Source organism: Anolis carolinensis, chromosome 2, assembly GCF_035594765.1.
Source record: "Anolis carolinensis isolate JA03-04 chromosome 2, rAnoCar3.1.pri, whole genome shotgun sequence".
NCBI lineage: Eukaryota > Metazoa > Chordata > Lepidosauria > Squamata > Dactyloidae > Anolis > Anolis carolinensis.
Genome location: NC_085842.1, coordinates 87391602 through 87414772, shown reverse-complemented (window position 1 = coordinate 87414772; position 23171 = coordinate 87391602).

The window sequence follows — 23171 nt, the reverse complement described above, 5'->3', positions numbered from 1 at the left end:
AGCTGAACATGAGTCAACAGTGTACTGCAGCAGCAAAAAAAAGCTAATGTGATTCTCAGCTGCATCAATTGAGGGAAGTCATAGTCCCATTCTATTCTGCTTTGGTCAGACCTCACCTGAAATCCTGTGTCTAGTTCTGGGCACCACAATTCAAGAAGAATATTGACAAGCTGGAAAGTGTCTAAAGAAGAGTTACCAAAAATTTCAAAGGTCTGGAAGACAAGCCCTATAAGGAATGGCTCAGGACTGGGTATGTTTAGCTTGGAGAAAAAAAGGTTGAGGGGGGACATGATAGCCATGTTTAAATATTTGAAAAAATGTCACTTTGAGAAGTGGGCAAGCTTATTTTCTACTGATCTGGAGACTAGGGCACAATGGAGCAATTGATTCCAGTTGCAGGAAAAGAGATCCCACCTAAGCATTAGGAAGAACTCTCCTTCTCTGGAGGATTTTAAACAGAGGCTGGTGGCCATCTGCCAGGGATGCTTTAAATGTGTGTCTCTGCATAGCAAAATTGGGTTAGACTGGATGGCTCTTGGGGTCTCTTCCAACTCTAGGATTTTGTGTTGCGAATTGCAGTTTATGTTGCATGAGAAAACCAGCCCTGGGTCCTTGGGATGTCTAGTTTACCTGGGCCAGGTCCCCACTCACTTCCCCCTCCTTCCCTTCCTTTCTTTCTCCTTTCCTCCCTCTTTTCCTTCCTTTCCCCTTTTCTTCCTCACTTTTTCCCTCTTTCCTCCTTTTCTTCCACTCTGCCTGCCTTCCTTCCCCTTTTTCCTCTGGGAAGCCTGGCTTGTTAAAGGTACTTTGGAAAACTATGTCTCTCGTGTATATAATTTGCCCTAAATGCTCCATTTTTTCCCCTATATGTTCTTATTTTGCCTATATGTTGTGTTAAACTAATGTTTTATGCTCCTGAGATCCCCAAGGGAAACCTTGTTTCTGAACCCAAAGATGTCTTGCATCCCACACAATTGCATCGCCTGGGGGAAAGAAACCAAGCTGGGAATTTCCTCATCAATTTCCAGCCTCACCCATTTCTTAGACTTTACCTGGATATTGCAACACAATAACTTACTCGGGCAGGGCAATCACCTCTTCCTGCCCTCTGGGGAAGAACCAATTTCACCACCTGCGCCATTGATGAATGGGACCTCTCACATCAGAAGGAATCTGCATGTCTACAGCCAAACCCATCCTCTGTCATTTTTGCATGATTGTATTAATATATGATTTTTGTTTCTCTGGGGTCTGGAACCACCAGCCTAGCCCTATTAAGGGGCCATGCCATGTTCATCTCATAAGACAATAGCATTCCTGGGTAGGGCCAGAAAATGCCCTCAATCACTTTGTTATTTTTCCTGTTGAGTAAAAGGAACCCCATTCATTGACACTTAATCATTCCTTGTCCCAGCCCATGCTGGCATGTGAGCCAAGCCCCTCTCTGCGATTGGTCAGAATTCGAGGCTTGGCTGCAGCCTACCAGCTTTTGTATAAAAGGGGCTGTGAAACTGTATTCTGTATGCTATCTACTTTGTGAATGTATCACTAGCTAGCATCTTATCTGCAGATAATAAAATCTTCCTTGGCTGAAAATCACCTTCTCCCCTTGCTTGCTGGCTAATTTCAATTGGGCCTAATCTGAATGCTTGTCATAGCAGGAACTCACTAAAATGGGCAGCTCAGGCGAATCACTTGCCTGGATTTCTGCCAACAGGCATCTCCCTGGTCTCACTGCCAGGGGTTGCCTCCTTAAATGGGGCCAACACAGTCTAAAAACCTCTGGCAGTTCATGTGTTCATTCCTAACCTAACCCACACGTTTTTCCTAGTGATGAGTTTGTTCCAGCACCCAAATATATTGCTACCCTGAAGGATGAAAATGCTCTAGCGAGGCCTGGCAAAATTGTGATCATTTAGTCTGCACCCTCAAAAACCAGCCACCTTATGCAAACCTAATAAGCAATATTCAGGACATGAATTTCAGATCGGCTACTGTGTAGCTGGAATCTTGCAATCCACATACGGTTTAGAGTTTGTTTCCACCCCATTCCTGGTTGCATATGATTTGAGTAATCAATCAACAGTAACTGTTTGCTGGACTTTTGATAAAGTTTTTTGTTATCACTCACTTGTTCATCACTCTTTCAACAATTACTTGATCTTACAGCTGGGGGGTTGTTTACTTGTATAAGTCTTGGTCTTTCTGTTGCACATATATACATTATTATATATTTCTTGTAGGAGCCCCGGTGGCGAAGTGCGTTAAAGCACTGAGCTGGAGACCAAAAGGTCCCAGGTTCAAACCCCGGTAGCGGCATGAGCGGCCGCTGTTAGCTCCAGCTCCTGCCAACCTAGCAGTTCAAAAACATGCCAATGTGACTAGATCAATAAGTAAGTACCGCTCCAGTGGGAAGGTAAGGGCGCTCCATGCAGTCATGCCGGCCACATGACCTTGGAGGTGTCTACGGACAACACCGGCTCTTCGGCTTAGAAATGGAGATGAGCACCAACCCCCAGAGTCAGACATGACGGGACTTAACGTCAGGGGAAACCTTAACCTTTACTATATTTCTTGCATTGCCTTGTCATATATGCAACGTGACTTTGGGCCATGTTGTATGCTATTTTTCATATTGTATGCTCAATATGATATTCTATTTAGTTCTTTATTTTCAAGTCTCCATTGTTCATATTTGCTCATATTCATCATGTTTATTGGTTTTTGGTATTTGTTATATATTTGTTTGTTTATGTGATGATCTTGTGTGTGTTTTGGATTTGTGGTTGAGACCCTGCCCTTTTGTGTTTGTTTTGAGGAACTACTACAGAAGAAGATGCTGAGAACCAGTCGGCTGGCAGAGATAACTACTGGGTCTATTTATAGTTCAAAAGCCCATTTCAGGAGTTGGGCTATTAAACATGCAGAGGAGAGATGAACACACATATGTCTTTTCCTCCCATACTATCTTTACCTACATAGGGAAGGTTTCGATTCTTCATTCTCTTCCTGTCTGTTGAAGGGGAATTCATCGGTCAAGTTTGCACTTTGTCTTTCTTTTGTGGACTTTGGGCAATATATTATAATAGAGTTTTAAACCTGGACAGGAGAAGTTTAATTCCTGCCATGATTTCCAGCAGATGGCATTCAGTAGGTGGTTTGCAGCAAGAAAGTCCCCTTCTCCACAGCAAGATAATCCAGGTTATCAAAGCAGAAAATCCACATTATCTGATTTGAACTTGATTGTCTTAGTCTACATTGCCATATAATCCAGTTCAAAGTAGACAATGTGGATTTTATACAGCTGTGTAGAAGTGGCCTCACATGCTTCTTATAGTTTCTTATATCAATATACTGCATATTGCTGTTGGGAGACTGAAAATCCATATACCCTGCCATGAGATATTTGGCTGAAAAGGAGAGTACAAATAAGTTAATTAATACACGGGGTAATCCCATGTTATGCTCCCAACAATCTTGTGGTAAATTTGGGGATTTGGGGAATTTGGGATTTCCCAGTTATTAACTATGTATACCCAGACTCAGTACTCAATACTCAGGGGCGGTTCAACCATTAGGCGAAGCAGGCGGTCTCTGAAGGCGCCATCCTCTAGGGGGCACCGTTGAGGCGCCTCCACGGCGACCAGGACACCATGGCAGTTAAAAGTGGCGCCGAGGTACCTTCACTTTAAAGCAGAGGCGCAGAGTCACTTCCTTCAAGCTTCAGTGGTGACCCAGGTGTTTTGGACTCCAGGCAGCCCCTTCGACCTGTGGCGCTTCCTGCAGCAGCCCCAAGTCCTCGCCTGACTCCTCAGCGCCATAAGCTGGGACTCGGGGTGGGCGGGGGGTTTGGGAGGGGGTTGAAGGAGCTCTCCGAGCGCTCCCGGGAGGGCTGAGGTGTGGCCTCCTGATTGGTTGCTTCAGATACCTGGGCTTGAGGGAGGGAGAGAGTCACTGGCCCGAAGACATTCTGAAACTCCTAGGATTTTATAGCATTGAGTCATGGCAGTTAAAAGTGCTGCCAAGTTGCATTTGTTTACTTTACATCAGGCATAGGCAAATTTCTGCCCTCCGGTTGTTTTGTACTTCAACTCCCAAAATTCCTAACAGCAAGGGGCAACCATGAAAACTATTTGCTCCACTATCTATGGCAGGCATGGGGCAAACTTTGGTCCTCCGGGTAGGCTGTTAGGTAGGCTGTTAGGAATTGTGAGAGTTGCAGTCCAAAACACCTGGAGGGCCAAAGTTTGCCTCATGCCTGATCTAAGGCAAACAATTGGCATAATAAAGCATACTGGGTTCAAGTTAACTAGCAAAGAAATTGGGATGATGGTCATATGGGGAGTCAAGGCTCTTCTGGACTCTTGGACCACTTCTTAAACACACTTCATTTATTCCAAGTAGACTGAAACATACTTGTGGATTATCTGCCTTGATATTCTGGGTTATATGGCTGTGTGGAAGGACCCTCAGGGCTCTTCCACACAGCCATACTCTGTTTCCCCGAAAATAAGACATCCCCAAAAAATAAGACCTAGCAGAGGTTTTGCTGATTTGCTAAATATAAGGCCTCCCCTGAAAGTAAGACCTAGCAAAGTTTTTGTTTGGAAGCATGCCCGCCGAACAGAACACCAGAGCATGCAGGATCGGTAAATGTACATACAAGTTGTACATGGAAATAATGGTAATACAGTAGAGTCTCACTTATCCAAGCTAAACGGGCCGGCAGAAGCTTGGATAAGTGAATATCTTGGATAATAAGGAGGGATTGAGGAAAAGCCTATTAAACATCAAATTAGGTTATGATTTTACAAATTAAGCACCAAAACATCATGTTATACAACAAATTTGACAGAAAAAGTAGTTCAATGCTCAGTAATGTTATGATGTAATTACTGTATTTACGAATTTAGCACCAAAATATCACGATATATTGAAAACATTGACTACAAAAATGGCTTGGATAATCCAGAAGCTTGGATAAGCGAAGCTTGGATAAGTGAGACTCTACTGTAATAAGAAATTCTTGACAGGAGTCACAGTTTGTCTGGTTTGGTTATGTTGGTTTGTGATGAAAACCACTGTACAGTATATAATAAATGTTCATTTTTTTTGTTCAATGATAAATGTGAATTCTTCTTCATAGAAAAATAAGAAATCCCCTGAAAATAAGACCTAGCACATCTCTGGGAGCAAAAAATAATATAAGACACTGTCTTATTTTCGGGGAAACACGGTATAACCCAGAATATCAAAGCAGATAACCCACAATATCTGCTTTGAACTGGGTTATCTGAGTCCACACTGCCCTATATCCAAGTTCAATGTTTGGTGCTAAATTCGCAAATATAGCAATATATTATAGTATATAATATAGCAATTCCTACATAACATTATCATGTATTGAACTGCATTTTCTGTTGATTTGTTGTAAAAGATGATGTTTTGGTGCTTAATTTGCAAAATCATAATGTAATTTGATGTTTAATAGGCTTTTCCTTAATCCCTCCTTATTATCCAACATTTTCGCTTATCCGACACTTTTATTTTTCAGTGATTGGTTGTGAAGGGGGGGGCAAAATTCTGTTTGCTTACACTTGAAAATTACCTAGGGGCAGCCCTGTCTATACTGCTTGTTATTTATGTTCCAAAAAGATAAATATCTGTAATAATCACTATGACCCCATTTACAATGCCATATAATGCAATTTTCAACTGCATTGTATGGTCAGTGTATGTTATATAATGCAGTTCAACTGCATTGAACAACATTATATGAGTCTACGCTGACCATATGCAGTTACAAAGTCAATGTCTTTGTGAAAGAGCTACGTATATGTGAGTCCATAAGCAGATTGTGCCAAGATACTTGTGGCAATTAGATAGGGCTATCTGAATGGCTATGTATAAGGGTTTAGGTGAATTTTCTATTGTTGTGTCTTACGGTCAATATGCCCAGATCATAAGAGGTTCTATGGCCCTGGTACATTCAGATGGATCACAGAACTCTTATCTCTTCACTGTCCTATCCATGGAGGTTTGAGATGGCATATTCATTCAAAAAAGGCATGTGTGCTGGGGCTCTGGGAATCCAATTTGCCGTCATTCTACATCCCTACGGGTACCACCCTCACCCGTATTATTAGCATGCCAGCCTAGCTGTATCATTCCATCATCCTTCCTGGCTCATAAGCAGTTTCTATGTCAGTCTGGGCATCTCTGGTTGGCTTGTGGCATGCATGCACAAGCAGAAGAGGTAACGGATGGACAGGAAGCTAGATCTAAATTTGTAAGGCCCCCTTCTTAGCAATTCCCCTTGGATGGAGCTGAGTGCTTGCATTATTTTTGGTTCCAGTTAGTGAGCAGAAGATGGCGCTTTGGGCTTTTCCTTGAAAACAAGAGTGAAAAGGGCAAAAGGGTACTGATTGCTAAGAGTTCAGTAATCCAATTTCTCCATACTGGCCTCATAATGAGAGCTCATAATTCATTCTGTCACTCCAGTATGTAATAGATGCATCTTTTAAGTGACACCCAGGGCTGGCTTTTAAAGCAAGAGGCTAATTAAATACGCTGTGCATGGAGCTGATAACATCTGAGACAGTGGCAGATTAACTTAGCTGACATTAAGCGAGGAGGAGCCATTGGAAAAGTAGGAGTTAGTTCATCACATCATTGCACAACGGCCCAATTTTAGACTAATAATCTCTGCTCTCCTGTGGAACAACCTGCTCGCAAGAGAGCGGCCGAGAATCAATAAAAAGATGAAGGCTAATGTGCCCATTACACGAATAAATTGCTAAGATACAATAATTATTGGGCTATGAGGGTTTATTTGTAGGGTTAAAAGATCTTCAGCTCACAGTTTGTGCTGAAATAAATTCCACCAGAATAATCTTTGGGGATGGCAAAGATAATTTCTCTGAAGCAGACAAAGCTGTGTACATAGAATTATTAATAAAATTTTGAATTCCTAACAGGATGGGAGAAAACATTGTTCTTTTAAAACAGTCGGTAATACACATTTGTGCCTTACTTTTATGTGTGTATTTTAGTCGCCTTGATTTTTATGGCTTTTACGGCAATCTTACATTTCAAAATTTCTCTTCAGTCTGAAGATAACTAGATTATAGCTAACCTTTGATTATTTTGGGAGCCTCTTTGTGTGAATCCATTGTTGGCTCTCATCATGGCCAGATTAGCCTATAGGCTCAGGATGTAAAGACCCACCTGCCACCTCATGGGATTTGCTGAAATCCCTGCCTTTCAAAATAAATCAGCTTTTGTTGGAGATAGATGGATCAAAATATTGAGGAAATATTCTGTTCAAGTTTTCATGAATGGCAAGCTTGCCACCAACTTACAGTATGTTTAGCCAAAAAAACCACAATTATGATCGAGTGACACTAGGTGAGCAGAGTAAGCCCCAAGAGATAAGTGCAAAGCAACCCTTTTTATTCTGTTGGGATTTAGTGGTTTATTCTGAATCCATTTTCCATTTGCGCTCATGAAGTGATCACTGTTGTCATGTGCCTTCAAGTTGTTTCTAACTTATAGTGATGCTAAGGAGAACCTTTAATGGTCTTTTCTGAGGCTAAGAATGTGTGACTTGCCCAAAGGTTTCAAGGCCAAGCAGGGATTTGAACCTTATTCTGCAGAATCATAGTGCAATGCCCAAACCACTATGCTGTGGTGACTTCTGTTGCTGCCCTTATAAACAAGATCTGTTCTTGTCTTTGCCACTTCTATGCTTCCTCTCCCTGTTTTCCTTTAGAACAGTGGTTCTCAACCTGTGGGTCCCCAGATGTTTTGGCTTTCAACTTCCAGAAATCCTAACAGCTGGTAAACTGGCTGGGATTTCTGGAAGTTGTAGGACAAAACACCTATGGACCCACAGGTTGAGAACCACTGCTTTAAGGTAAGGTAAAGGTTTTCCCCTGACATTAAGTCCAGTCATGACCGACTCTGGGGGTTGGTACTCATCTCCATTTCTAAGCCGAAGAGCCGGCGTTGTCCGTAGACACCTCCAAGGTCATGTGGCCGGCATGACTGCATGGAGCGCTGTTACCTTCCCGCCGGAGCGGTACCTATTGATCTACTCACATTTGCATGTTTTCGAACTGCTAGGTTGGCAGGGCTAACAGCGGGTGTTCATTCCGCTCCTGGGATTTGAACCTGGCACCTTTTGGTCCGCAAGTTCAGCAGCTCAGTGCTTTAACATACACTCTGCTTTAGAGAGTAAAAAAAGAGAACAGCTGCAGCTGAAAGTTAGGTATTGAAAGCGAAGAGAAAACAGGCACCTTTGCCCAGCTTCATCCTGTTTTTCCATTTGTTTGGGCTTGCAGTTACCAGAGCCTAATTCTATATTCAACCTGGCAACTCTAGCCAGCATGAACAGGGTTTGAGGCAGTCAAAGTCAAAAATATCTGGCAGGTCAAAGCTGGAGAAACACTGTACAGGATGAGTTAAAAGATCACATCCCCTGAAAGTTTCTGCATGTTGGTATGTAGGAATATTCTTTGACTTTGTATGTATGTGTCTGTGCACAAGCATAGATGTACAAATTGCATACTTCAATTCAGCCCTGGGGCAGGAGGGGAGAAAAAAGTGTGATAGCACCAGGAATACACTATAACTATCTGGACTTATTGGTTCTTAGATAAGGGTGACTCCAGGTAAAAATCTTCCCCAACCCATTAACAAGAAAATGCTACTAATGTAGAAAAAGAATTGGAACGAAGAGGTGACAAGCAGCATACCAGCTGTTAGGAATTGTGGGAGTTGAAGTCCAAAACACCTGGAGGGCCCAAGTTTACTCATGCCTGATCTAAAGTCACCCAAGATATTTTGGCACATGTGGCAGAAAAGTCTTTCCTCATAGTCTTGTGGAACCTTCAAGTCACCTGCTGATATATGGCAACCTAATAAGCAAGAGCTTTCTGCCAGTTCCTTCCTCTGAAATGGAGCCCAGAGTTCCTGATATTCATTGGAAGCCTCCTGTTCAAGTTCAAACTAGGCCCAACGGTGCTCTCAAACTGAAATGGGAGCTGGTGCCTTAGGCACATTGTCTTGTTATGGGAGCTGAAAGAGAAGGGAAAGGAAAGCTTAAGAAGCAAAATCTTGAGGTTCAATGGTCTGGAGATGCCTTTACATAGTTGCAAAGAATGATATCTGCAAGTATGGAGAGGGTGAAAGTAAGAGAGGAAGGATGAAAGTGTGAAAGGGGAGTAACTTTTAAGTTCCATAGTCATTGATCTCTGGAATTTAGTTATTCTCATTTCACCCTTCCTTCCTTCCTTCCTTCCTTCCTTCCTTCCTTCCTTCCTTCCTTCCTTCCTTCCTTCCTTCCTTCCTTCCCTCCCTCCCTCCCTCCCTCCCTCCCTCCCTCCCTCCCTCCCTCCCTCCTTCCTTCCTTCCTTCCTTCCTTCCTTCCTTCCTTCCTTCCTTCCTTCCTTCCTTCCTTCCTTCCTTCCTTCCTTCCTTCCCATATTTGCAGTTATCCCTCTTTGCATTTAAAGGCATCTGAGAAAGCCTCTTTTCTCTAGAGACCTTTTAACCTCAGGACTTTGCCTCTTTCCCTTTCATCTCCCTTTCCTAATGGGGTTATCTTTCTTAGATAGTAAGCCTGGAGGGATGAGTTGTCCCTTTTAACTTAATTACTCTGCAGCACCTAGTGATTCAGGCATTTTTGTTGCTATTGTGATGATGATGAAGCAGCCAAATAAGTTGTTACAGGGATCATATAAGACAACCACTTTAGAATGGGCACAACACAGCAGAAAGTATTGGTAGATTATATGTATGCATCTGTGTATGCAAGTACAAACATACTGAGAGATAAAAAGGGAATTCTAACATCAATGTGTTGTTGAAGGCTTTCATGGCCGGAATCACAGGGTTGTTGTGTGTTTTCCGGGCTGTATGGCCAAGTTCCAGAAGCATTATCTCCCGACGTTTCGCCCACATCTATAGCAGGCATCCTCAGAGGCTGTGAGGTATATTATTCCTTTTAACTTAATTACTCTGCAGCACCTAGTGATTCAGGCATTTTTGTTATTATTGTAGTGCTGATGAAGCAGTCAAATAAGTTGTTACAGGGATCATATAAGACAACCACTCAATTCTAATATCATCTTTAAAGCTACACAAATAAATTATTTTAGTATGACTGCCTAAACACCCTAAATCTATATGAAATGCTGTGAACCTTGGACACAGTAGATATGGGTATAATTTTAGTAAAGTAAAGGAAGTGTAGGAACCATCCAAAAACAGGTCCAGGGAAGTGGGAAAAGCAGTACCAAATTTCAAAAACCTTGAGCATAAAAAGGGCTTCTTGTTGTACCAAGCAATTAGAAAGTGAATTAAATCCTATTCAATTTAGTGTTGTCTCAGCTTTAGTACCAGAAATTTTGCTTTGATATGAGTTGTCATGGGGCACTTCCATATAGCCATATAACCCAGAATATCAAGGCAGAAAATCCCACAATATCTGCTTTGAGTTATCTGAGTCCACACTGCCATATATTCCAATTCAAAACAGAAAATGTGGGATTTTATTCAGCTCTATGGAAGGGACCATGGAGAAATACCCAATTCATCAGATATATGGAACATCAACCTCCATTGCCAGATATTCAGAACTTGGGAAGTTTACCTTTTGGACACTACTTCTAGCTGCATAGATTCTGGGAGCTGTAGTTCAAATGGTATTTTTTTTTAAAGTTTGAATTATTACACACACATGCACGCACACACGTAAGTAGAAAATAGCATGTAAAGATTGGTATGAAATGGCAACGGAATACAAAAGTACAATCTGTGACAATTCAATTAGAGCTGAAATGCATGCTCCGTAATCTTTCACCAATCAGTGGTAACACAATCAACTTAACATCGCTGAGCAAATTAACAGCTGTAGTGAGACTGAAAACCAATATCTTGAGAAAAAAAACCTAGTGTGCATTGCCCCTCAGAAGAGACAAGAGCATACAAAGCACCGGAGTTGCAGATGTACTCAGAAACTGAATAGATCCCAACCTCTGTGGTTTCTTGACCTTTACAACTGTAGAAACAGGCTTGCAAACAATATGTACAGAGTCCAAGCTTGAACTAAAGACTTGTAGAAAAAGCGGAACTGACCTTATATTTTATTTATTTAAATAACCAGTTTTAATCCCATCGCTCAGGTGCTCCTACACACTCAGGGTAGCTAAGTACAATTAAAATGAACAGTTAATACAGTGCATTCAAGAACAGTCATAAAAATACACTAAGATGCAGAAGATAAAACAAGGTTAGATAAATGTGCCTATCTCATAAAACAAAACAAAAGTATGCTTAAAAATAAGTTAATGCTTTCAGAGAAGTCTCAGCCTAGTTAAACTAGTTTTATGTGATAGAAATTCCAGAATGTAGGTGCAGCCACTGAGGAGGACCTTCTTTTAATCTGAACCCGTTATGTCCCCAATCTCAGTGACATCCATGATTACAATGGTTAAAAACCTGAAGCTTGGTTGGCTCCTCAAGGTGTTGGTCCAGAATACTTAATTTTCTAAAGTACACTAGATATCAGGAGTCAGTGTGGTTTGAGCATTGAACTATGACTATGGAGGCCAGAGTTTGAATCTGTGCTCAGTCATGAAACCCATATCTGAGAACTGTTACACAGTTACAAAGTTAAGAGCTAAATGGAGAAATGGTGTAATATAATTTTGTGTAGTTTATATCCATACACTTTAAACAACTATATTAAAGACAAAAGTAAGCACAGCACTTTTGATAGGGATCTTGAAGGAAAGAACCAACTACCAATTCTCTTGATGAATAGGTGTCTCCAAAACCCAGATTTCCTAAGAAAATGAAGACCTGGGAAGGGGGAACAATTGTGGTTTCATGGGGCAGACAGATGTGCTCAAATCTGCTTTGTGTCACTATTTTTACCTGAAACCAGTACCAGATAGTAGAGGATTCATTGTCCCATTTATATGTCAGCCACCACTAGTTGTGGATCTACTATAGTCTGCTCATGGCTGTGGATGACAAATCAATATAATATCACCTTCTTAATTCTGAAAATATTTTTACCTTCACACCTAAAGGCAGTTAAGAGTTTTGCACAATGTAAAAGGGTCTTTTAGCCTTTTGGATACAGGGTAGTCCAGTAAAATTAGACTTTATCTAAGAGAATAAAGATGAGGAAGGAAATAAGCAATTTTGCCCAGAGATAGATAGAATTTAAGTCTGCCTATTTATCACTCTCTCATATCTATCTATACTATGAAAATTATCTCTATATTTTTTAATTAAAGGGAAGTTTAAATTATTATTATTATTATTATTATTATTATTATTATTATTATTATTAATTACCTGCCTCTCTTCATGGCTAAATAATAGAAAGTGTACAAGCACAGAATCTCCATTAACGAGCTAGCAATATAAACAGAGATATAAATTTGAATCAAACCATTTGGAAGTCAAGCAATTTGTTAGCAATGGCCGCTGCTTGCCAACATGGAAAATTAGGCACAACTGTTCTAACTAATCACATTTATGATTCCCTTCCACCTCCCCATTGTCACTCTTCTCTTGTCATCTAACAAATCAGGGGCTTCGCAATGCAATACCAGGGGACATGTCATTGGCCACTGCTGGGGTGATGTCTTATGTGCGGGAGGCACAGACATACAGACAGCCCTTGGTGGCAGCGATGATTAGCTCTCCATCTGAAACATCTACTATCTGGAGAGCCTGTTAACATGAGTAATAGGACACAGAGTTTGACTTTCCAATTATTTGATGTAGTGCTGCTATCTAGTCTCCAGCCCTTAGGGGACAATCATTGATAGAATACACTTAAGGGAAAGCAGGGAACAGCTCTGATGGAAAACAGACCTTCCCTCATTATGGAAATGGCAGGAGCAAACCTTTCTTTCCAGAGTTTTATTTATTTCTGTCATCTTTTGCTGGCAAAAGGTGCTATCCTGATAGCCTTAGAGACAATCCTTCTGCCTGCAACCCCATGTTTGAGTATCGCAAGCCATCTCTTTGCTCTTTTAAAAAATAGGAGTTGCTTCCACGACTGATAATGAAATCGTGTCCCTGTGGTTTATTCATCTGCTGAGATGGAAAGATACGTCTAATTTGAATTGTGAGCTAAGAAGAACCAAGGTAAGAACAATAATGGCACTAAATGGAAATGGGACAAGTATACAATAGTGATTCTCATTTGCAGTCCTCTGACCTCTATTTTTCAGATGGCCGGATATACTGTTTGAAAATGCTATCATTTTTAAAACATGGAATGAGGAATCTGCATTGCTGGGCACCAGCAAAAGTTCAGATCCCTACAAGAAGACCCACTGCAAACTTCAAGGACATACCCCCCACAACACTTTCCTTGTTGCTGTTCCTTGACCATGATGCAAGTTTCTCTGCCAGTCCTTCCAAGTGGCCCGACTTGCCACCTTCGTGTGGTCAATAGCACAAATTGGGCACAGGGGGGCAGAGCAAGGAAATAGATAACAGCCTAGCAATGGAAGGGGGGGGGGAGCTATGGGAGGGGCAGACAGTGGGAGGACTGGGAGCATATTGTGGATAAAACATCCCCAACCTGGAGCCATTGCTGACCAATAACTATGTTCCAACTTGGTATCATTTTATTTGAGACTTGACTATAATTAAATTATACTCTAATTGTATTGGAGATACATTTCACCACTTATTATTCTGCCCACCATATGCTGACCCATGCAAAGACTGATTTTATATTGAATTATGCATGATTATTTGTATGGTTTGATTGTTTTCTTGTTTTCATTGGTGATATACATCCTGAAATCCACCGATACAGGGCACAAAGGGCCCTCCGTATCCACAGATTCTACATCCATGAAAATAAAGATAAAGAACACCACTCAGAATTCCAGACATGAATCAATCAGGGCCAGCTAACATCTCCCAACAAAGGATTCCCCCAGGCAGTAAGCAGCTAGACTTTGAAGCTGAAAGGCTATTCAATGCTAATCAAGGTGGCCAATTGAAACATTCACACCTGCTTCAGGCAGACAAGAGTTCTTTCTCCCATCCTGAACATTCCACAGATGTATAACCCCCACTTGCCTAGTTTCCAACACCTCACAACCTCTGAGGATGCCTGCCATAGATGTGGGCGAAACGTCAGGCGATAATGCTTCTGGAACATGGCCATACAGTCCGGAAAACCCACAGCAACCCAGTGATTCCGGCCATGAAAGCCTTGAACAACACATCAATGAATTAAATCATTCATAGCTTGAAAATATCCCAAAATTCAAAACAGCAAGCTTTGATGTTGTCATTTTATTATATTACTGTTTATAATGGGACTTGAGCCTCCACAGATTTTGACATTGAAGGGGTCTTTAAACCAAATCTAAGTAGATACCAAGGACCCACTATATATTAGAAATATTTGTACTAAATAAATATTGTTTCTCTCAGTCACAGCCCCCTTTATAAGGCAGTGCAATTGAGAAACAGTTCTTTATTTGAGTTTACTTAGCAAATCCCAACTAAAGTAAAGTTTGCATTGAGATTCTCTAGCTCAATGCGTAAGCCGGAGCCCCCAGATGGCGTAGTGGACTAAGTGACTTGAAGGTTGGGTTGCTGACCTGAAAGCTGCCAGGTTCGAATCCCACCTGGGGAGAGTGTGGATGAGCTCCCTCTATCAGCTCCAGCTCCATGCGGGGACATGAGAGAAGCCTCCCACAAGGATGGTAAAAACATCAAAAACATCCGGGCGTCCCCTGGGCAACGTCCTTGCAGACGGCCAATTCTCTCACTCCAGAAGCAACTCCGGTTGCTCCTGACACGAAAAAAAAAAATGCGTAAGCCTGTGTTTCAACCAGCTCACATCTGTGCATTGTTTTTCTGTACTTATATTTCATTTCCAATATCAACTATATTCCCATTTAACAGGTAGCAGCAGAATAAGCATTTGAAATCATTATGCATTAGATAGTTCTGACTGCCCATTAAAAAGAAGAGAGCTTCTTCCCAAACGGTACAGCCAGCCTTCCACTATTTTTTCACCTGCGAGAACACTTATCTAAAGGTGTAGCCACATTGCAGAACTATAACAGTCTGACCAGTCTTTAATGACCATGCCTCAATGTTATAGAAATATGGGATTTGTAGTTTTGTGAGATATTTAGCTTTTTCTGTCAGAAAGCTCTGGTGCCACAACATACTACAAATCCCAGGATTCTATAACATCAAGCAATATAGTTAAAGTGGTGTTAAGCTGCTTTCATTCTGCAATGTGCCTGTACCCTAGGAATCCCCAGGTCCTCCAGTACACAATGTCCAACAGAAGTTGTCAATAAAAACACACTGGAGAATCACAAACCCAAGAGAGACTCTGTGTGTGTGTGTGTGTGTGTGTGTGTGTGTCAAATATCAAATTCAGAAAAGTTAAATTTGCAAGTCTCCTTGTTCCTGATTGTAAAGATGTCATGATCATTGTGTTTTATTCATGATTGCTATGTTTAGGTTGACTGTTTAAGGTTATATATTTCAGCTATTCTTATACAGAAGCTGGGAGCCTCTAAGGCATGGCCAGGAAAAGGGGCGTGGCTTCACCTTGCTGGTGGAAGCCTTAGAATTCAAAATTTAGCAGTTGGAATTGGGCAGTTGGAGTTTGTCGGTTGAGCAGAGCAGTTGGTTCTGTTCAGTGAGAAAGGAGTGTGATCGAAAAAAAAGATTGTGGGAGGAAGTTGAGCAGCTAGAGAGTTTTAGCGGAGAAGGGCTAAAATTAAAGTTGCTGAGCCTTTAGTAGGAATAACTAAAGAGCTGAGGCTATATCCCTAAGTCAAGGAGGACTAGGGTTAACCAGTTAAACTCCCCAGTCCAAGTTTGATCAGGTACAGATCAACTAAGTTCAAGAAGGACAGTATTCCTAACTGAAAGAAACAAGTAATATAAAGCTGATACCATACTAAGCTCAGTGAAACTATTGAGAAGTCTTGCAACACTTACTGTACAGAAGTAACATCGTTCAACTTAAGATATAACATTCTTGCAACCATCAAGCTTTGTGCTATAAATAAACAAGTTACTGTTTCTTCAAATGTTGCTTATTATTTGAGCAAAGCATCTTTCAAAGGTGGTGGCACCGATAACATTTAAAAGTGGAATACGTAGAGGTAGAAGGTGAATCCTTCGCAAATTTGGTGGCAGAGGTGGGATCCAAAAAGATTCCATCCCTGTCATCACATCAAGTCTTCACACTGATCTACCCAACTTTTCTGAAGTAATGCATGTTTTTCTTTTCAGGAATATACTACTTTCTTTTCATGCTTGAAAATCAAGGCAGGATGCTTACTGTTCAAACCAGCCTTCCATGTAGGCACCGACAAGATTGCTGAAATGCTTGGTTTCAGGAAGCTGCTACATCAAGAACTTTCAGAACATGCCCTATTAAAACAAAAATGGGAAATTCTGTGTCAATGAAAGTGAGGTGCAGTTATAATGCGGGATATCATATTTGCCTGGACTCTTTGAAAAATGGTTTAGGGCCTGTTTTGCTCTTTTGTTTGCTTGCACAAAATAGTGCAGATACTGTAAATTCTAGGGTGCACAAACTCCAGCTCTTCAGCAACTTTTTGCAAAATGTTCTGGTTCAGTTGTAGCGGCCCTGCTTTGACAGAGAAACCACCTTCTGATCAAATTTGTTAAAGAACATTTTTTAAACAGTCAATCCATTTTAAAAACCACAGCAGTGCTCCAAAGACAATTTAGTCACTGAAGAAACCATGGTTAAGCTGCTTACTTGCAATCATGTTATTGATTATGATGGGAATACATGCAGCTAAGTGGCCCAGCAGATACATTAACCTGGCTAAAATCTCTTAGGATGCAATACCAGTTTAAGATGCTTGCTTAATATGCAATGGAAATACAATTTCATCAAGCTTTGATGATTCTGCTTTTCTGACCTGAGCTACTTGCCGCCTCAATGACTCTGCCTCTGCCTTTTCATTCTTTTTTAAAAACCCCTCAGTTTTACATTTTTGCCTTTCCTCTCCATCATTTACTTCTAGGCACCGAGTGACCCAGTCTCTAACTTCAGCCTTATAACACGATGACTTCATAGTGGCAATTCAATGTGTCAAGAAAGCTGTAAATCTTTCTCTGTTCGGTCCTATATAACTCTTACCTGTGATGAGTGATACTGTTAATAAAATGTGACTAAATAATATAGTTGTCTCTAGGGAACCCTGATTCAGTCAACATAAAGACATAAACCTTACTTTAAGTAGTATTTTAAAAAATGCTCCAGGAATCCATTAGCAAATGCATCCTATCTAAAGCCAGCCAGAAAACAATGTTCACTGCCATTGTCCACGCTTGTAATGAACTCCAAAACTAAAAACAACTTGAATCAAGATTCTGAGAGTTCTCATGTACTACAATTCCTACCCAAGGGAATTATTATGAGACAAAGTTTGATAAACATTACTTTGGCATAGCATTGAGTTGCATCGACCGGAAATGTAATTGTCTTCCAAATCCTTGCCTTTTGTTGTATTCTTAATAAAGACACCAGAATGCTTTTTAAGGCCAGAAATGACAACTCTGCTGTCTCCACAGTCCTTTGCCCAGTGCAAAACTCATGTAAAGTTAATAAATGATGTGGTGCAAGAGTCATGGTCCTTTTCAGTTCAAGCATTTCTCTACACAATGCCAACCTGTGCCTCTTATGCAGTAATAACATATCAAGAGCCAAGTGATGTGGTTCTTGCTTTTCAAATCTGAAACCAGAAAATGGAAAGTTGTTGCTGTTATTGTTCTTATATTTATTTATACCTCACTCTGCCACCCCCAAGCAGCTCACACTTTCAAACAACAATATAGTTAAAACATGCAATAAATAATTATTGAATCAGAATTAAACTAACTACAATTATTAAAACAGTTAAATTAAAATTGAAAGATAACAAATAAAGGCAGTTCAGCTAAAACAATGCATATTTTAAAATGCTTAATTCCTGTTACTTCTTATACTCCACACAGAAGAAAATTTGCTGTTCCTACTTATTGCAACAATAAGAAAATAACTACCGTAGTTGAATACCATATTACCTGTCACTTTTACTTTTGCTGATTAAAAAACCCTTTAGAACTTATAAGAAATTACATAAAACTTGAAAATGTCCTTTAAAGGCTGAACCTGAGTCAACAACAACAACAACAACAACAACTAATAATAATAATAATAATAATAATAATAAACTTTGATTTATACCCCGCCACCATCTTCCATAGGGACTCGGAGCAGCTTACAAATAGCACACAATGGTGTCACACAACATTTAAAATGCAATATATCGACATTAAACCCAATAACACATTTAAAACCAGACATATAAAATTAGTAAGAACCAAAGAGTCAAAATGTGGCAAAGTATGGGTTAAAAAAGTCCATGTAATCAAAGGATAGTAGGCTGGTTGCTATCCTAGCAATATGATGTGGCAGCTAAAAAAGCCAATGTGATTCTAGGCTACATCAACAGAAGTATAGTGTTTAGAATGAAGGATGTAGTAATACCACTCTGTTCTGCTTTGTTTCCTGCCTCATTTGAAATACTCTGTCCAGTTCTGGACATCATCATCATCATCATCATCATCATCATCATCATAGGTGATCCCTCCCTCGTGGCCAAGTGAGATTGCCTTCCAAGGGTAGGGTCTTGCAGTGAGTCCATATGTGATTGTGGAGATCTATTCTGGATCTGAATGATCTTTCACAATGAGGACATAGATTTCGAGATAGAATGCAGTCCTGACAAAGATTTGCTTGATGTGCCCTCCTCTAAGCACGTTTCTCCCTTTTGCCCTCCATTCGTGCCTGTTGGTTACAGCTGACCTCCAGTTAGAACACTCCAGGGCCAGAGCTTCCCAGTTCTTAGTGTTTATGCCATATTTAGGTCCATCTTTAAAGCTCTTATGCTGTCCACTGATGTTCTGTTTTCTGTATTTGAGCCGAAAATAAAATAACTGTTTTGGGAGACAGTGATCGGGCATTGGGACAATACATCACAATTCCAAAAGGATACCAACATGCTGCTCTAGAGACTGGAGCAATGGATTCAAATTACAGGAAAAGGGATTCAATCTAAACATTTGGAAAACCTCTCTGGAGGGTAAAAGCTTTTTGAGACTGGAATGTGGTGCAATCTTACTACAGTAGAGTCTTACTTATCCAACATAAACAGGCCAGCAGAACGTTGGATAAGCGAATATGTTGGATTATAAGGAGGTATTAAGGAAAAGCCTATTAAGCATCAAATTACATTATGATTTTAAAAATTAAGCACCCAAACATCATGTTTGACAACAAATTTGACAGAAAAAGTAGTTCAGTACACAGCAATGTTATGTAGTACCTTGTTTCCTCTAAAATAAGACATCCCCAGAAAATAAGACCTAGTAGAGGTTTTGCTGAATTGCTAAATATAAGGCCTCCCCTGAAAGTAAGACCTAGCAAAGTTTTTGTTTGGAAGCATGCCCAACGAACAGAACACCAGAGCATGCAGGTTCGGTAAATGTACCTACCATAGAGTGTTGTACATGGAAATAATGGTAGTAACAAGCAATTATTGATAGGATTCACAGTTTGTCTGGTTATGCTGGTTTGTGATGACAACTACTGTACAGTACAAGGGTCCTCAAACTTTTAAAGCAGAGGGCCGCTCCACAATCTTTCAGACTGTGGAGGGGCCGAATTATGTGGAAAAAAAACCCGAACAAATTCCTGTGCAAACTGCACATCTTATTTGTAGTGCAAAACAACAACAACGACGAAAGAACAATACAATATTTAAAAATGAAAACAATTGTAAACAACATAAACCTATCAGGATTTCAATGGAAAGTGTGGGCCTCCTTCTGGCCAATGAGATAGTCAAGTTAATTAGGATTGTTGTTGTTGTGTGCCTTCAAGTCATTTCAGACTTTGGGCGAGCCTAAGTCTAAAATTATTTATTTATTCATTTACTACATTTATTTATTACATTTATATCCCGCCCTTCTCACCACGAAGGGGACTTAGAACTGCTGTATGTACATACAATATATTATATTATTAGCATAGCACAATATTAGCATTATATATTACTATATTGTACTATATCACTATACTGTAATATTATATGTAATATATAACATATAATTAATATTATTATATGGTATTATTATTAGTATTATATTGTATAACATTATAATATTATTATCAATATTATATGTATATACAATATATTATATTATTAAAAATGATATAAAATATTATATTATAAAACTGAGGGCAGGGGCCAGGTAAATGACCTTGGAGGGACGCATCCGGCCCCCGGGCCTTAGTTTGGGAACCCCTGGTACAGTATATAATAAATGTTCATTTTTTGTTCAACAATAAATGTGAATTCTTCTTCATGGAAAAATAAGACATCCCCTGAAAATAAGACCTAGAGCATCTTTGGGAACAAAAATTAATATGAGACACTGTCTTATTTTCGGGGAAACACGGTAATTACTGTATTTACGAATTTAGCACCAAAACATCACAATGTATGATGATCCACAACGTTGGATAAGTGAATGTTGGATAAGTGAGACTCTACTGTATTTTAATCAAAAGGTCAATTGGCCATGTGTTGGGAGTCCTATGATGGTTTCTACCTACAAGGCAGAATGGGGTTAGACTGGATGGGCCTTTCAGTCCCTTCCAATTCTATGATTCTTGCCACAAAGTGATAAACGACTCTCCTTCATATTTATCTTCACAACAACCTTATGTTGTGAATGTGTGAGACTGAGAGGGAGTATCCAAGGCCAAATTCCATCACTCAGTGGGAATTTGACGATTTCCTAAGTTGCAGTCTAACCATTTAAGCACTACATTGTTCTGGCGCTCTTTGAGTGCATCTGAGAATTCACAATTTCTCAGACGACTTCCTGGCACAGAATCTTTTAATTTAAAGATCTGACTGTAAGTAGTGCTGACTGCCAGTACCGTTCCTAGAAAGAATGAAAGAAAGAGAGGGGAGGTGGTGGGGAGAGGCCACTTCACTAAACTGAAAAGAAATGTGTAGGCCCTACAGGAAAGCAGGGCCCCAGGCCTGTCCTGCCACCTGCATTATCTAAGCATGGCCTACATTTAGTGCAGTCTGCCAGGGCAAATTTCCTCACATGGATGCTCCACACTTTGCCTCCAAACTTTTGCAACACTCACTAGGCAATACAAACTGACATTCAAACTCTCAAGGCTCCTCTGTCTCTGTGTATTTGTCAGAGATTCAGGCCTCCTTTACAGAGGTTTGTGCATGGTTCCACAAGAAGAGTGTCTACTTCTGTCCTAAGATTAATTGTTTTGGTTTTAAGTTATTTGATATATGTCCTGTGGTTCTCCCAAAACTGGGACTCCAGATCTTTAAAAACATTAGGAGGGAGTGGTCCCCAGACCAACATACAGTCAGCCCTCCACATTTGCTGGGATTAGGGGAGTAGAAAATTTAAAAAATGCTCTCTAGGAACCTCCACTCCTCCAGTTTGGCTTTATAGTCAGCAGATGTTGGAAAACCTGTGATACCTAGCAATTCCTAGGTAAAGGTAAACATTAAGTCCAGTTGTGTTCGACTCTGGGGGCTGGTCCATTTCTAAGAGCCGGCATTGTCCGTAGACAGCCCCTAGGTCATGTGGCCGGTATGACTGCATGGAGTGCTGTTACCTTCCTGCCAGAGCTATTAGACCTATTGATCTATTCACATTTGCATATTTTTGAACTGCTAGTTGGCAGAAGCTGGAGCTAACAGCGGGAGTTCACCCCATTCCCTGGATTCGAACCGCCAAACTTCAGGAGCTCAGCGGTTTGACCCGCTGTGCCACTGGGCCTTCTAGATTCCTAGAGACCATATTAATTAAATTTGTAAAAGTTACATCCATAAATGTGGAGGGCCGATTATAAATGTAAAAAATGTACTCTTTAAACAGAATGTATGTGAAAAGTACACAATCTAAAGTCACAGGAGAGTCGTAGTGTCCTGAGAGGTGAAATAGAAATACTCTAAATAAAAAAATGCCCTTTCCTCAGCATCTGATTAGTTGTTAAAAGCCTACCCGAGTTATAAAAGGATAACAGGGAGAGAGCCAGCCTAGCTTTTCACATTTCACAGCCATGGTCTGGGGAACAGCTGCCAAAATGAAATGCAAAACTGAGGCAGGCTAACATGTGAGCCCCAAACAGGGCCAGCCCCAAGTAACTTGTAGTCTGAGGCAGAGCAGCAAGCAGTGTCTCCTAAAGGTTGTGTAAAGTACAGATCTCACTGGATGACTCTTTGAGGAGGTGACATCAAAATGACTGTCCATGCCGTTTTGATGCCATCTTTCAGCAGAAATTTAATTTATTTTACAAAAAGAACGTCCCTGGAGATAGACAGATCCACGAAAACCTTTCTGAAAACCCAACTGCCAAGTCCTGCATCAATATACCTTCAAGGCTAAACCTCTCTCCTAATTGACTTTTGACCCTTTTAATGTGCTCTGGTCAGAGCTGTCATTATCCAATTACAAATAACACTTCGAATCGTGTGGTTTCAACTGCACGAACACTGCCATTTTCAGTGCTGCTGGTTTCGCAGAGCCACTGATTTAGTAAAATTTTCTGATATTTTACCACAATATTGTAGTCTGGTCTGGTCTGGTCTGGTCTGGGAGGAGGTGAGTGACACTGACCCTAGTGACACCATCGATGGCTCCTTCCCATAGTTGAGGTAACTAAGACTTGCCAGGTTAATTTGCACCTCTGGCAATAAATTGCCCTAGCATCTCTCCTGAGGTATAAAAATATTGTAAAGGTGAAATAAAAAATCCTAACAATTGGTTGTCCTTTCATAATACCCCAAATTGGCCTTCTAGGGGTTACTGTCTTATTCTGCCTCATGGTAATGATGTTATCGTTCTTGAAAATGGGCAATGCTCCTGCATTCATCTTCCAAGCTACCAATGCCAAAGATTCGGTGAAACATCTGCAAAACCTCTTTAAACAGCACTTCACTGCCATTTAATGAGTAATGATGATGAAGAGATTTAAAATGTTTTCATCACTTTTATTAATTCATTGAACAATTTCCACCAGA